The sequence below is a fragment of the Lissotriton helveticus genome, chromosome 7 (genome assembly GCF_964261635.1).
Source record: "Lissotriton helveticus chromosome 7, aLisHel1.1, whole genome shotgun sequence".
Classification (NCBI taxonomy): Eukaryota; Metazoa; Chordata; class Amphibia; order Caudata; family Salamandridae; genus Lissotriton; species Lissotriton helveticus.
In genome coordinates this window covers 1,655,661,764-1,655,679,899 of record NC_136068.1, presented here as the reverse complement: position 1 = coordinate 1,655,679,899, position 18,136 = coordinate 1,655,661,764, and positions in this window count along the sequence as shown.

Sequence of the window (18,136 nt, the reverse complement as noted above, 5' to 3'; positions counted from 1 at the left end):
ATCACAAATATTGATTAACTGTAGAATAAATTTTTAGAGACCCATTTTTTCAGTTCACCAGTACAAAGAGCTATGTAAACTATATGCACTCTGAAGAGAAGGCTCACACTATACAAACCATAGCATTCACTTAACAGATTACTACTTTCCACAGAGACAGTTCCTTTTATGTTTCAACAGCATACTCACCATGTAAATGTCATAGCATATACAAAATGTCATACTAAGCATGAAGAACAACCTCATAATAAACTTCTGCATGAATATGTAAAACAATACCTATACATAGTATAATCACAGATAAGCAGGAAAGCTACCCATCACACCTAGAACCATATCATAATACCTCTCTGTAAATAAAGGAGAAAGACTGCCAAACATAATGCAACAAGATTTCAAAAATCATGAGCACTTCACAAGATTTAAGTAATGGAAACATGAAAGAATTATACCCCAATGATCCATAAATCTGAACTCCATCAAAAACAACACATGCACCAAGCCCATTAAAAGATAATTTCAACTGTCAGTGGAGAATATCTCAAAATACATATCTAGTATAAGCAGATACAACCCATGTGAATAATTCAAAATAAAATCATATTTCAAAATGAAATTTTACAAACATTTAAAAAAATCTTCTTCATTATTTTCATGTGCACCCCAAAAAATTGCCTATGCAAAAATACCAACTCACCTGAAAAAAAGAATATAATTCCTAAAATTGTGTAATTCAGAAGGCAGGTTGTTGCCATTATAGCAAAGAACAAGCATAACAGGTAAATTCCCCAAGATTCTCTATCATTACAATAAGATACAAAATGTCTGATTTATGAAACCATTGCGCCACAGATATGTCACTTTTTCCCATGTTGTTAAAACTGATGCACCAGCGACACAAGGCCTTCATAACTAAAAGCCCATGTGACGGAGAACAAGTGCATAGACAGAAAATACAGGGCCAACCTTGGGCATATGCAAGCAGTACACCTGCACAGGACCACCAAACCCCAGGAGCCACCATATTAATATATATCCTTAATATAATAATCCTCTAAGGATGCATACATATTTGCGTAGCGGCCCATGGCAGGAATTTGGCGTGCTCTGGCTCTGTTCCACTTCCAAACACCTTGATCCACCCCCCCTATTCAGTGGGCTGCACGCTCCGTCCCGCCCAAACCCCCTGTTACAGAGCCCCCTACCTACGCTCCCTGCCCAGATCTGCCATGACCCTATACCCGCCCCTGGAAAATGTATAAGACACAGCAACAGTAAAAATCAAAGAATAGGCAACATGCAGAAAAACTGCACAGTAGATAAAGAAACATATGTTTAAGATAACCCCATTGAAAAACATGTAGTAATTTTTTTAATCTGCCATGCATCTGGCCCTCCAGGACCGCTTTGGAAACTCCTGCTTTAAACCTTTACATTTCATTTTCACCACACACACGTTTTGTAAAAACCCATGTAACGGACAACAACTGCATACACAGAAAATGCAGAGCTGGCCTTAGGCATATGCAAGCTGTACACCTGCACTGGATCACCAAACCCCAGGGGCCACCATGCCAATATATATCCTTAATATAATAATTCTCTGACAATAGATACATGTTTCTGTGATGGCCCATGCCAAGAATTACGCGTCCTCTGGCTCTGTTCCACTTCCAAACACCCTGACCCCCCCCTCTTCACTGGGCTCCGCACTCCGCCCAGCCCGGACCCCCTGTTACAGGGCCCCCTACCTACGCTCCCTGCCCACGGCCACCATGACCCTAGATCCGCCCCTTGAAAATGTATAAGACACAGCAATAGTAAAACTCAAACAATAAGCAACATGCTGAAAAACTACACAGTAGATAATGAAACATATTTTTTAGATAACTCAATTGAAAAACATGTAGTAATTTTTTTAATCTACCATACATCTGGTCCTCCACGACCGCTTTGGAAACTCCTGCTTTAAACCTTTACATTTCATTTTTAAACCATACACACGTTTTTTTCAAAGCTGCATATTAAACGCCTAAACATGTATTTAGTCGTCCACATGCAGGCACTTTCAATTACATGACTTATTTAAGTGGAATCCCTGTAATGTTGCATATCTTTCCAAAAATACACCAGTGCCTATTATTATAACGATTTTTTTTCATTCTTCATCAGTGATAATATTTTTTACATAAAATGAAAATCACTATGACTTTTTAAACGACAAAGCTTACGCGGTAAAAATCACTCTGCATTTGCTTCCCTTTAAGAATGTAGTTTATCTACCCCACGCATGTGAACCTTGATGTTTCCATCTGGCAGCGAATTCCGGCCTTGAATCACAAGACATGAACAACAGCCTTATTGTCACAAAAACAAGTTAGCGTAGCATCTGTTCGCGAACATATCTTTCACTTAGCTAATATTCACAGACAACACCATTCCTTATAAAAGAGTGGCCTTCCTTTACAATTTACTGAGGTGACTCCCTTAATTTTAAACGCATCCTCCACTTCAAGACAGGCTATTTTTTTTATAACTACTAAGCAATGGTTTAGTGACCGGACTGCCAAAAATTATATCAAGTCATTCTGCTACTCTTCACTCCATGCTCTGCGACCTATTTCTGTGGACTTCCTGTTGAACTGCCAGTGCTGTGACGTTTGTGTTCCCATCTCGTTTATTTCAAAATGGATGTCCCTCCTGTCTTCGCAAACAAGCCGGAACACTTAGAACTATTTCGCCAGAAGATGCTTGACTACTACGGCATCTTAGCACTCTCGACTTTGAATACTTCATATCGATTATCATTTCGATATTCCTATTTCACCTGTGTACAGCCTGTATTTCATTGCCTGAGCTGTGATTTCATGTGGGCCCTGGACTTATGTCTCTGCAACTTGGTACCTCCTGAAGTGAATTACAATCATCTCATAATTCTGTTAATTGATCATGAACAGCTATGTTGCAACGGAGGGATTATGGCCAGCGATACAAGGAGTTCTAGGTCATTGGAATATATTCGCAGCGGCGCAAGATTTCCTGACAGACAGCTACATTGAAAACCCACCGAGCTGTCCTCTGATGGTACTAGAGGCTCCGATAATAACAGATCATGAATGCTGCTTTCCTCTTTTCAATTGGATGGCTGACATGTTTTCGGATCATAACAGTGACTTCCTGTTAGAAGCACTTGCTGCCTACTTTGCCTATACAATACTTGGATGACTGTTATGCAAGCCATTGACGTCCACATTTCGTTTTGCCTCCCTATCTTTTTCACGTTTTCTTGGATATTTTGTTAACATGAACAGACCTATTAGCTTTACTAACAGATGACATTATGATTTCCTGCTGGTTAAATTTTGATCTTTTCTGTGGACTAAATTTTTTTTCTTCAGCTACTCGATTTTGAACTTTATTTTTTATTAAAGTCTAATCTCAACAATTCTATTGTATATCTTATCTTATGTTCTTTCAAACGTACTCGAAGCAAAACTCGGTAATATATGCTACATGTGCCCTAATTAATGTGTAAATATAGAATGAGTTTTTTATAACTGTAAACGCCATTTCGCATTTGAACTGCTTATTTCCGCCTCACACACCTCTGCTCCTTTAATTTTCCATAAACTAAAATATTTTTTAATACATAAGGGAAAAATATGTTCTTTCAATAATATTTCCATTGTTTTTCGTACTGTACTTCAAATGCAATACTGCAACCTTCAAAAGATATCTCAGTACAGTAGTTCTTCTCAACACTGATTTGCGAACGATCCAACACATTACATACATGCACCTCTCGCCATTTTGTCGGTTTTGGCGCGTTTTTTTTCCCTTACACAATAGCATAACAGAAACGTGATAGTGCTTCGCATGCAGAGAGCTCATTGATAAAGACATATTGTCTAACCACTAGCATTTTCATGTATCGTTCCTAAACTGAAAGACCAGAGACCTTCTTCCATTTATTAACATATAATGAGCCTTATTTATGAAGGCCTTGCGCCGCCGGTGTGTCACTTTTTCCCATGTTAAAAGTGACGCACCGGCGGCGCAAGGCCTTCATAAATCTGCCCCAATATACTTCCTCATAAGAGTGTATAATTAATTTTGCTAAACCATATTCATTTTTCATCAACTATATCGTTTGTATTTTATGTACTAGTGGCTATACCGATTACTTTGTTTTTTGCAATGTCTGTACTCGTATTAGATAAGAAACTTGCCTTGAAAACAGTGCATTTCTGAATAAACATTTCAAATATACACGTTCTCTCTTTTAATCCATAATCTCAACTAAAATGATTGTATATTGAAACAGTATTCATGTGTTCCACGTAACTTCAGCTGTACTAACTTAATATTTTCTTTTGTCGACCTGATTTACTCATACTAGAACCCACAGGCCTATAACAGCCCGTGAACCCTTTCTTAGTAGGTCGCGCACCATCAGACAGTTGTACCTCTGTAAAAAAATAATTTATTACTCTTACCAAGCACTACCGTAGTTCCGCTTCTCTCAGTGTTAATCACTGCTCCCACGCTTCTACAGACCAGACGCTATGTCGTATTTCACTCCTTATCACGCTTTAATCTCCACAAAACCAAACACTTCTCCGCCAGCCACCAGAGAACAGAGTGCAGATGCAGAGGCACTAAGTAGTGAAATACAACATACCCTCTGCTCTATGGAAACAACCGAGCGGTACTTGTGAAAGAAAACATTCACTAGCGCTTCAAAAAAGCATTTCAATTATATAAATAGTTTTTTCAAAACGTTCCAACTACTTTGATGAGACTATTTGTGTGTGCCTCCACAGCAAAGTTCCTCAACCCGGACTGAAAGCAGACACAGACAGACACACACACAATAAGATAACACAGGGCAACGGAGACGGAAAACAGAAGGGAGATGAAGATGCAGTCAAACAGCAGGAGTGAGAGAGATATTTTTATACTCTGTTTGGTACCTCAATTTACGAACACATTTACTGCACAAATCTGTTTACAACCTCATGGTCAGAACTTTTCATTTTATTTTACTCAACCACCTCCCCCTCTCACCCCAGCAGTGCAAGCCGCGGCCACAAACTACAATGTAATTTTGTCGTCTGTCAGAAAGTTTAAGAATTCATTAAGCATTACCAATTTTTCAAGACGATATCACATGTAATGTACCAACTTTTCATTATATTTTACTCCACCACCTGCCCTTCTCACCCTACGCCCACCATCGCAGGCCGCGGCCACAAACCGCACTATAATTTTGTCGTCTGACACAAACTTTAAGAATTCATTAAATATTACCACTTTTTCAACACGGTATCACATGTAATATACCAACTTTTCATTTTATTTCACTCAACCACCTGCCCCTCTCACCCTACAGCCACCAATGCAGGCCGCGTCCAGAAACCGCAATTTTGTCGTGTGACAGAAAGTTTACGAATTCATTAGCCATTAACATTTTTTCACGACGGTATCACATGTAATTTACCATTTCTCTCTCTATCTGCATTATCTGTCTCTCTGCTAATATCATTTTTTCACTTCATAAACAACTTCTCTCATTATATATAAAGGCTTAAAAATCACACAAATAATTACTCTTTATATTAAACATATTTTAAACTTCATATTTTACATTTAAATTAAAAATAGTTTTAGAAATACAACACATTATGACAGCCAAAAATGAGTTTAGTTTCAAACTATGAGGAAAATCAATCATTGTTTGTGAGTAAACCATATTTTACGGTACATGACAACACAAACAGTTACAGACTTACCTTTACCAATGCTTTGTACGATGTACAACAGTGACAGTCACAAAATAGATATTCGTTTGACGGAAGTCTCAATTATGCTGCTATCACTGCAACCAAAATTCAATGGCACAGATATCCAGTCAATACAGACTCATATATGTCTCTTCAGCCAATCATATTTCCTCCCGCAAAATTTTGTATTCAAATTTACATTTCAGTTGGTTGTCCCTCACAATATTTTCAATGTCACATAAAAGTCACCCATCACCCACTGCCATCTCTGGCTGTTTCCATGGTAACACCTCATTCTGCACCTGGCTGAAGGCACAGGTCAAAAGTTCATATCTCAACGTTTTACAGCAAACTAACAACACTGTTTTCCCTCCAGAAACACCTGCCTATCCACAGCTCTGTTACATGTCATTTTTTTCACACCCAATACTACTTTTTCTTTTACATAACATTAACATGCAACGTAGTCTTCAATCTTCACGTATTAGAATCAACCAATCATTTTTCGTTTTTCAACCACACCAAGCTTCATCCATTTTTTTATCCTGACTTTCAGCTTCTAACTGCCATTCCACTTCCAGAACCCATCGGAGCACGAGTGCATCTGCCTTGAAAATGAAGGTTTGGCTTTTAGGACACAGCTATATTCACTGGAGTGGAAAATATGCAGCAAGCAGACGAATTTCCAACCTTGATTTACCAAATGTGCAGATAACGTGGATTGGGCAAAGAGGATTAAGATGTCACCAATTAATACCATTGGTGAAAACTTTTATGCATCTCCCAGAACCAGACCTTATAATTGTGCACTGTGGTGGGAACGATCTAGGCACATTGACTGGGGTAGGTCTGGAAATGCTTCTAAAAGACACCTTTAGACAATTGATGACACTTTTTCCTCGAACTGCCTTGGTATATTCCAATATATGCCAAAGACAGAAATGGAATTGGTCCAATCAACATTGTGCACAAATTGAGAAAGCAAGGAGACATGTTAATAAATCTGTTTCTGCTTTCCTCAGAGATTATAGCATGGGTGTTATTTACCACAACAACTTGCGTTACCACATGCAAGACATCTATAGGACAGATGGTGTTCATTTCACGGATGAGGGAAACAAAATCTTCCTCTGCAACATCAGACTCTGCATCGGTACTTACTTATAAATGCAGAAAAAACTCAATTAACACAAGGGCTCTTTTCAGAGCCACCTTATATCAAAGCACTCAAACTTCTGATTTATCTCCAGTTTCACACTCTTGTAAATAGGTGTGCGCGCCCGAGTGCGCGCATCCCGCAACTTAAAAAAAATAAATATATATATTTTCGCGTTTAAGGGCCTTACTGCACACCCTGAGAGAACCTACGCAGCAAAACAATCTCTACCTTCTCCCCTTTCCATGTTCCAACGCTTTGAAATGACAATATATTTACTCGCAGTGACAAAATGGCGGTCAACACTTCCTGATTTCCTTCGAATCGAACGTTAACAGACGTCACGCAGCAAAAAAAAAATTCCGCTCGCGCGCAGCCGCTTGAGTGCGTTTACCTGAGTGCGCGCTTATAGATATATAATTGACTTTAACTTTAATTTTCTCAGCAACTACTGAACAGATTTACACCATTCCAAAAAAAGCGTAATCTGCGAGCCGGACTCTACAGTTTTGCCAAATTTCTTATAAATCCATTCAGCCATTCGACCTGTAGCCGTGTCTAAACGTCCTATGGAAAATAACATGGAGAAAACACGTTTTGGGACCCCCCTTTTATCTCAGCCCCCACTTCACCATTCCCCCCCAAACTTTCAGGGAAGGAGCGCAACGGACTGAGCCATCTTCTTTGAGGAAATTCGCAAAGATTCATCCACCAGGGCCAAAGTTAATCCAAATAGAATGTTGAGGATTTCCTATGGAAACTAGGTCCTAACTATAACTACCTACTGGCGACCGCCAGTAGGTAATATATATATATATATATATATATATATATATATATATATATATATATATATATATATATATATATATATATATATATATATATATATATATATATATATATATATATATATATATATATATGCCTATGTTACCTAAATTTACTTTTCCTCTACAGGATTGTTTCATATAATCACAGAGACCTGAAAATACCAGTGCATTTACCTGATTTCTTTTTAGTACTATTTACAATTAGGAATGAATTTAAAAAAACAACCAGTACGGGTCAAGATTTTCTTTTTTGTCTTTCTGTTTTCTGGTTATATGTCATTGAAGCCAATTCATCAAAAGATATACATTAGGCTTACATCACTAAAAAGAGATGCTTACCAAAAGAAAATATTACAAAACTGGTAGTGCAGCTGCACCTTTCCTATCTTGAAAAACATAGCCTTTTAGACAGTTTGACCGAAATGAATTATGATTTTTCCTTGGGGCTGCGTTACTTTTGTGGCAAAGCCCTAATGCAAAATGATTTTGGGCATTATCTAAGCCATACAAACCCACTTTCTATGACTTTGTGTGATTTACTAAATACATAGTAATGCAACAAAGATCATAGCTCTTCCTTCAGTTACCGTGTGTTAGGCGATACATTGGGGAACATAGGTGTTGCCATACAACCACTCATGTATTTTCAAAATGGTGTGCCTAACCGACCGATGCCTAACAAGGAGAAATTATTTATTTCTCCTTGTTACTTCCTTTTTCCATGTGTCCCACAATCTGCTGCACACATAGAAAGAGAATTATGCCTCTTACTGATTGTTTTTTTTTGCAGGAAGATGTCCTTTCCTGCTTTAAAACAATCATGCCCGTAACACAGGCACTCTTGCACTATGGTGCAAGGGTGTCTGCCTTGGGGATAGGCAGCAAACAGAGTACTAGGAGAAAGCAGAAATGTTCCATACTTTTAAAATAAGGATCCTTTCTGTTCTCTCAAGTTTCCTTGCTGCACTGCATTCTGTGAAAGAATAATACCTATGCCCCAGTTTATTCTTACCAAGTACTAACCCTTTCTGTAGTGGATTCTCATTTCTCAGTCAATGCCTTTTGGCATCTTTTGGCTTTTTAAATTTTTGACACAACAAAGAGCTAATATTGAGCCATTTATTCTGGGATGTTTTCTCTCTCCTTCTACTTCTCAGTCATCCTTCTGGCTCTCCTCAACACCTCTGGAACAAAGTCCTCATGGGTCTTTTTTTAACACATGCCTCACTATTGTGTCCTTTCCTTTAAATGAAAATCAATCCTTTTCCATCAGTTTAAAAATTCTGGAGAGCAAGCCCTCTTCCAGTTTTTCTTGTGGTGACCATGGCAAAGGAAAAGACAACACTGGTGGCTCCTCTTTGATTGTTGTCTAGCATAAGAGGGTAGCAGAATGGATAGCTAGAGCAAGAAATGTATCAAGCTAAATTGGAAGTCTAGGAAGAATGGTTACATTGTGTGTGAAGTCTGTTTCAGTTTTTCATGCCATTAAGTGGAGTGATGTTACCCTGCGTATGAAGTTTGAAAATATGATGAACGCAGTAAAGACTGCCTAGCAGTGCTCCATTGGAAAATTAGAAAGTCCAGCACCTTTGAGTCTCTTAAGACAGAGTGGGTAGGAGATTTCAATTCATCCTTTCCTCAGTCTCACATCCACTTCAGGGCCTCTTGTATCCCCTGAGGATAGGATCTCTGTTTCTAGCAGTCAATGATGCTATTGGGCACTCCATGTCGCATCACTCAAGGAAATCTGCATTGAGTACATCGATGTAGTCAGGCTGCAACATCACAATTCATCTCACTGTCAATTACTTTTCTGTCAGTCAGGCTTTCTGAATCTGTTGTGTTGCAGATTCCGACAAAGCTATATGCAAACTATTCTTGACCCTGTACCCCATGGGAACAGTCCAGCCCTTACTGCCAGGCCAGGTCCTCCCTGGATCAGAAACAAGAAATTCCAAGTCCGATTTCAGGATAACACCCCATATCAGCCAGGCTAGCTTGAATCCAGTAGCAAAGAGAGCAAGGGACCCACGTTGGGCATACCCTGTCAGCTTAGGGCAAACAAAGCAAATACAAGTTGATGGATGGAGTGTTGAAACTTTTCAGACACTCACCCTATTCACAGATCTGGGGTAAATCTATCATCGTTCTTCAACTCATTTCGTCACCCAGTTCAGATAAAGCTAAATGCAAATCCTTCTTGACCCTGTGCCTCATGGGAACAGTCCAGCTCAAACTGCCAAGCCATGTCTCCCTGGACTGGAAACAAGGATTTTGAGACCAGTTTCAGGATAACACCCCTCATCAGCCTGGCTCGTTTGAATCCAGTGGCAAAGTGAGCAAGAGACCCAAGTCTGGGCATACCCTGCCAACTTAGGTTGAACAAAGCCCACACAAGGACATGATGGGCGGAGCGCGGAAACTTTTCAGACACTCACTTCCAGACACAGATTGGGTTAAATACATCATCGTCAGCTCACTGCACCACCCCAGTTCAGACAAAGCTATATGCCAATCATTCTTGATCCTGTGCCTTATGGGAACAGTCCAGCCCAAACTGCCAAGCCATGTCTTCCCTGGAACGGACACAAGCATGTTGAGACTGGTTTTATGGTAACACCCCCATCAGTCAAGCTAGCTTGAGTCCAGTGTCAAAGTGAGAGAGGGACCCAAGTCTGGGCATACGCTGCTAACTTAGGGCGTAAAAAGCAAAGACAAGGAGATGATGGACAGAGCGTTTAAACTTTTAAAACACTCACCCTCAGTCACAGATATGGGTTAAATCCATCATCTTTCTATACCTCACTTTGCACGCCAGTTCAGACAAAGCTATATTTTTATTTATTTATTTTATTTTAATTTCTTCTATAGCGCTGGAATCAATCCCGTAAGGGTATCTCCGCGCTGTGCCAGCTATAGGATTATCAGGCAGTACATCTTAGAGAGATTAAGTGGACAGAAATGCTTCTTGATAAAGGAGGGTTTTTATATGCAAATCATTCTTGACTTTGTGCCTCAATTTCTTTTTTTTTTTTACAGAGTTTTATATAGCACGAACTTCACCCGAATCGGTTATCAGAGCACATTACATAGCACCAGTTGCATTACATGAGGACACATTCATTAATTATTTCTTTTTTGTTAGGCAATGGGAGATTAAGTGATTTGCCCAGAATCACAGGATGTTCAGTGTAATTGCCGAGAGTCAAACCCAGTTCCCCAGATTCGAGGTCGACCGCCCTAGCCGTTAGTCCAACTCGGAACAGTCCAGCCCGAACTGCCAAGACATGTCTTCCCTAGAATGGAAACATGCATCTTAAGACTGGTTACGGGGTACCGCCCCTCATAAGGCAGGTTAGCTTGAATCCAGGGACAAAGTGAAATAGGGACCCACATCTTGGCATACCCTGCCAACTTAGGGCGAACAAAGCAAAAACAAGGAGTTGATGGATGGAGCGTTGAACCTTATGAGACACTCACCCCCAGTCACAGATCTGGGTTAAATCCATTATTGATCTTTAGCTCAATTCGCCACCCCAGTTCAGACAAAGCTATATACAAATCAGTCTTGAACCTGTGCCTCATCTGAACAGTGTAGGCCAAACTGCCAAGCCATGTCTTCCCTGAACTGGAAACAAGTATTCTGAGACCGGTTTTGGGGTAACACCCCTCATCAGCATTTGTCACAGGATTGGAGGGTATGCCCAGACATGGGTTTTGTGCTCTCCATGCCACTGGAGTCAAGTTATCCTGGCTAATGAGGGGTAAAACCCTGAAACAGGTCCTAGGATGCTTGTTTCCAGTCCAAGGTGGACCTGGCCTGGCAGTTCGGGCTGGACTGTTTCCATTGAGTGCAAAGTGAAGAATGATTTGCATATGGATGGGTTCAAACTGGAATGGCATGGGAGCTTAAAACGTCGGCTGTGGATTTTTTTAGGATAGGCCTAACCCTGGCAACTTTCCATAAATTCGGGAACTCAGCTTCCGATAATGATTTATTGAATAGGTAAGTTAGAATTTCCAATACTACTGGTGCGATATTTGGAAAGAATTTAGGAGGAACCGTGTCATGGAAGTACCAGATTTTATTTTCTGCATAACTGTTTCCACTGACTCAAAGCTACAACTGACAACTTCGTCCAGTATATGTGGGGGATCTAAAGGTAGCTGTACACATTTTCTGAAGATCATTAATTTTTTGGAGCAAAAAAGAGTGATGGATCATATAATTTTTTTCCCCGAAGAATTTAGAGAGAGAATCGGTCTAACCTTGAGAATTTGGACTTTGGACTTTGTGACTGGGTAAGAGGGGATGTAAATTCATTCAGCATTCCATAGGCTTCTTACAGGAGTTTTCTGCATTGCCTAATTAGTTTAAAAGACACATTTGTTTGCTTGCTTAATGTCCTCCATGAGGCCTTGGTGGACCTATTTATATACTTAACGGTCTTTCTTTGCTTTTTCTCTGCTTTTTCTCCATTTACGTTCCGCTCCTCTACACAAGAGCTTCACTGTTTTTAGTTGCTCCGTAAACCAGAAGGCAGTCCTTGGTTTAACTTTAACTTTAGTGAGAGGGGCTATTTTATCTAATGCAACCAAAATCGCCTCTTCCAAAGCAGTTTTCGCAAGGAAGGCCCAGTGTATAGCCACTTCGCCACTAGGCCTTTTCCCCCAGCGCTAATTCTTTTCTTTGCTATTTGGAGTATTTAGTGCTCTGGGCCCTGTAACGTTTTGACCACATAAGGTATCCATGCCAAATTTGTGCCCTTTTCTTCCAACATCATGGGGATTTTAAAAGTACCCAGGGTTGCTTAATTCCCCTGGGGGGGACCCAGAAATTAGCCAAAATACAGCTAAATGTTATTTTTTGGTGGAAAATGGGGAAAAAGTGCGGCAGAAGAAAGTGTCTGTTTTTTTCTCTGCAAATAGTATCAACAGAGGATTTTTGGTGCCAAAATCACGATCGTCCCAGCTTTTTGACAGTCTGTTGTCAGAAAACCACATTTGTTTACACAGTTTTGGCATTTTACTGGGACATAGCCTATTTTTCTAACTTTTTGTTCTTTCAACCTCTTTCCAGTTAGTGGTAGAAATGGGTGTGAAAGCAATATTGGATACTGAACACCTATACATTTCTGAAAAGTAGACAAAATTTGAAATTGAGAAAGGGGTCATTTGTCTAGATCCTTCAACTTTTTTTATTAGACACTTACAGTTGAATATAAGAAAAAATGAAAATGGGTTGAAAAAAGCAGCAATTTGTTCCAATGTTTTTACCTGTAACGTCTTATAAGTATGACAGATTTTTTAAAAGGGATATACCGTTACATCCGCTGGACCTTTTTGGTTGTGGGGATATGGAGGACTTGTAGGTTCATCAAGAACCTGAGGAACCCAGAGCCAATAACTGAGCAGAGTCGTGCAATGGTTTTTCATTGAGTTCCGCGCATATAGCTATTCATTTGGTAAAATATAAAGAGTGAAAAATAGGTATCAAAGACGCCTGTGTATTTCTGAAATGAGAATATAATATAGAGTTTAGAAACAGTAGCTATTTGCACATTTCTGAAATTGTGGGTATGTGAATCATAGGACATTTTTCAAGGAGACTTATTTGTTCAGATTTGTGGGAGTCCACTGGGTAGCTCTATAGTGGGGCCTAAGCCTGGCACTGTTGTCCCTTAAATACTGTTCAGCATACACATTAGTCTGCTCAACAATCTTAGCCAAAAATGCTTCATCCATAACCAACTGAAAAAACTGAATAGGCAATAAAATCCACAATCCACTCTACACCCTACATCACCACTAAAGGCAGGCAACGCCTGGTGCACATCAGTGCCCTCCTCTAAAAAAGGTATTTCATCCACTCCGAGAGTAGCTTCATCCACACTGAGAGTAGCTTCATCATCAGATGATTCCTCGTGGACAGAATACTCACTTGCACACTCTCCTCTCAGTCAGACGCACTGTCAGTCTCATAATCATGGTCAGAGGAAGATGCAAAAAGCATACCAACCACCTGCTGAGCAGTAATTCTGAAGCTATCCATGATCCTTACTGATAAAGGTCAAACACGTCAAGAACAACAAACACTTTGTAAAATAAGAAATAAACAAAATGAGTCTTCATCACAAAGACATATATACTCCAAAACTATACCACTCACTTTCCAGATGCAGCTAGACTCACCAACACCTACTCTGCAAAGACACAGTAAGGACCAACAATATCCCACTAAAAGAAAAAAGAAAAGAAATGACACATAAGACCACGCAAACACATAGCAAAGAATGTAATGCTCAAAACACTAACTAAATATGCTGCTATTATGACACCACTTACAAAAATGAAACAGTGCAGATGAAACAGTGCTGAAACCACAAACAAGAATCAAAAGCTTTGCACTAGAATAAAAAGGAGAAATAAAACATTGCAATCACATATGCAACTCATGCACTAGTCCACACTCAATTCACCAACCAAGCTCTGGGATAGGTGGGCCTAAAAGCATGAGGCCAATTTGCCCCCAAGTGGGGTAGAACCAGACAAAAAATTCACCCTCATAAAGGGGGAGTGACCCTTGCCCAAGAGGTCTCCTCCCGACACCAACATTTAAAAAAACTGGTGTCTAGTGGTTTCTGTTCCCCTGGTAGACAGATGGGCCTAAAACAATATAGCCGATCTGTTCCCAAAGGGGGCAGAAACAGCAACAATAATCACCCCATAAAGGGGAGCGATCCTTGCTGAAGGGACCATTCCCCAACAACACAAACACAATCCCTGGTGTCTAATGGTTTCTGCCCCCCTTGGGCACAGATGGGCCTAAATCCTTTAGCTGATCTGTCACCAAGGGGGGCAGAAATGGGCAAAATAAATGCTCCCCAATGGGGACTAACCTTTGCCCTCACCTGTCCTTGCCCTAGTCCCACCCTGTTTACCTGTGAATTTCCAGCGTCATTTGAGAGCTAGGTATTTTGTCGGATGCCCGATGGAGCTACCTGGTTTAGCTATAGGGGAGACAGGTTGGGGATTCCCTCCTTGAACGTCACCTACCTAGTCGGTCTTTAGCCAGACTTCCTTTCGTCTCTCCTGTCGTCTCTTCCCGCTTCCTCCCTCTATCTATTTCTCTCCTTCTCTCCTCTCTCAATGTACTGAGACTGAACTGTTTCGTCTGATGTCCGATGGAGCTACCTGGTTTAGCTATAGGGGAGATAGGCCGTGGACTCCCTCCTTGGTCGTCACCTACCCAGTCGGCCTTTAGACAGATTTCATTTAGTCTCTCCTTGCTGTCTCTTCCACTATCCTCCCTTTCTCACCATCCCTGTTCCCTCCGCTCTACGCTCCATTTATTTTGCCCTCCATGTTATTTAAATGTTTCCCATTGAGACCTAGCTATTTTGCCGAAGCCTGGTGGAGCTACCTGATAGCTATAGAGGAGATGGGTTTTGGGACTTCCCCCTTAACCGTCACCTACCCAGCCGGTCTTTGGGCAGACTTTCCTTCGTCTTTCTGCCGTATCTCCCTCCCATCTTGTTTTTCTGCAAACCTCTTCCCTCGACACTTGAGACCGAAATACTTTGTCTGATGCCCGATGGAGATACATGGTTTAGCTATAGGGGAAATGGGCCGTGGATTCCCTCCTTGGTCATCACCTACCCAGTCAGTCTTTAGACAGACTTCTTTTCGTCTCTCCGTATTGTCTCTTCCTTTATCCTCCATTTCTCACCTCCCCTGCCCCCTCCACTACTTTTCTCTCTCCTTTCTCTCCTCTCCTAATTGTATTGCCAATTTTTTGGGAATTTATTGTGTAATTGTTGAAATTAATCAGTTACAATTGTTCATTTTCTGTTATCTTGTTGATTCTCATGTAAAGCGCTCTGATACCTCCGGCTCTAGCAGCGCTATATAAAAATCTTTAAATAAATAAATACATAAAATATTTAAATAAAAATGTGGGCCACTCTGCCCTCCCAGAGGGGGCTGATACTGCCCAAATAAATGCTCCCTAAATGGGAGCAAACCTTGCCTAAGAAGCAGCTCCCCGAAACCATATTTAAAAAAAAATCTCTTGTAGCCTAGTGTATTTTTTTACCGATCTGCCCCTCAAGGGGGGCAGGAACAGCCAAACAAATTGCTCCCCAAAGGGGAGAGAGCCTTTCCCAAGGGGCCGTGTGCGCACGATTGTTCAGCAGGAATGCTGAAAAGAGACATCGAAGGAAATGAAAACCCTTTCCTTTCCTCGGATGACTCGCTGGAAGCAAATGGCTGATATCACGTGCAGTTTCACCTAACCTTTCACTGATCAAGAAGTTCTTTCCTCTGGTCGGTGGACCATTAGTTGAACTAGTGGATGGTGATTTCAGGACAGGAATCAGGACAGGATTGTTGACCCCTCTAGTATACCTATGATTACGCCGCACCCCATTCTGAGACTTTCTTCCTTCTCGAGATTCTTCCACTATCTTCTGATTCAACCTAATTAAATTAGGATAAAAAGTTCTGCTTTGGGTTCTGCATTCGGTTCTTCTTCAGCATCTCACAGCATGTCTCCCCTCATCAGCATTCACAGATCTCAGCTCTGACTAACTAACTAAAGCTATCTAAATTATACCTTTCGTTTTCTATGTTACACCCACTAAAGTTTCAATATCGTAAAAATATGGAATATGATTGGTCAGGCAAAGGTGAATCTCCATCACACCATGCTTACATGTCCTTAAGATCAGTTCAACTATTGTTCGTGAACCCATCCCCTTAATTTGTATTCACAATAATTTGTATTCACAAATTTAGTTCTCACACTAAACTACGCCCAGGGTTATGTCACATTTTACTTTGAAACATTATTATAGGATTCTGAATACGAGAACTCTTTGTTGAACTCTTCACCATCCGTTCCCACATTTGTAGCACTAAATTTTGTTTCCCTTTCAATTATGCAGTCATGGCCTTCATGGCTTCATTCAGTTGGCATGCGTGGACTTCGTGTAACTTCATTCAATCTGGTTATACAAATGAGGCCCAAATACGCACTAGTAATAAAGGCAGAAAGACAAATATTAATTTCACAAACAAATGGTTGCACTGTATACCACCCACCTTTACTCTATTCCCATTTACTTATTAATACTTTCCCCGCATTAGCATAAGTAAAATTGCTCATTTTCCTTTCAAGTAAGCAGATGCCATGCACGCGAGTCTCCAAGTCTCCATTTTAGTAACTTCTGCTCATGCACTAGAATTTCCCTTCAAGCGTTAACTCGCCATACTGCGTAGATGCAGTTGACGCATGTGCACAACAGTTTCCCCGTTTAAAGCAGTATTAGTCCGTCTTCATTGTTCTCCGCGTTAGTACATACAAAAGTAAACTTCACTAACCTGCGTGTTCGTGTGGTGCGCATTAGTTATTCACGAACCAGGGTTAATAACTTTGATGGTGAGTTATCAAATAGATTGCTTCCAAGCAAGTCCCTTTTCTACGAGTCCTTGCTCCATCCCTACCATTTATCAGAGACATATTAAATTAAATGTGCTAATTAGGTGTATACCAACGTTACCATATTTGGAAGGGAGAGCACAAGCATTTTATCTTTGGGTTAGCAGGACTAAGGTACACAGAGTCCTAATGCCAACAGAAGTGCGTTCCAAAAATAGATGAGAATGTGAAGACAAAAATCTGGGAAACAGCATGCAAAAGATGGTAATTTCTTACAATATTACTTAAGCTTTACTTGACATTTTCATTTAATGTGTTTATGAAAATTATAAAGCCTCTTTTATGATGCCATATTGTTTCTCCTGCCACCTCTTCTCCTTAGGAGTTACTAATACCTGAGGAGTTTTTTTAAATGAGTGATTTGTGATTCTGCAAATAACATGTCTGAGGTATATCAGGAGCAAAAGCCAACAATTAAGCTAACAGGTTTCATTCTTTGATTTGAATAAGGTCACCCCATGTGATTGGTGTGGGAAAGTGGATTATTATTATAATCAACGCTATTCCTGTTGGTTCCAGTTAAGGTTTGATAATTTAAACCTGAGTTTAACCGCCGATAGCTGTGGCACAAAACACACAGAATTAACATAGGAAAATGTATAAAGCATTTAGAAGTACCGAACAGTAAAAAAAAAATGAAAACCCAACACAATGCAAATACCACTTAAATGTATTTAAAAAGAGAATAATGTAATGAACAAAACTGTACTGACAGGCTACAGTGGCATACCTGTTGACAAGTGTGTACTGTCACATTAGTAGGTGACACAATGGGTGCAACAGTCCTCTACTGCCATTTTACGTACATGCCCTTTGTACAATTGTTACCATATCCTAGGGACCTGTAGGTAAGGTATATATATAA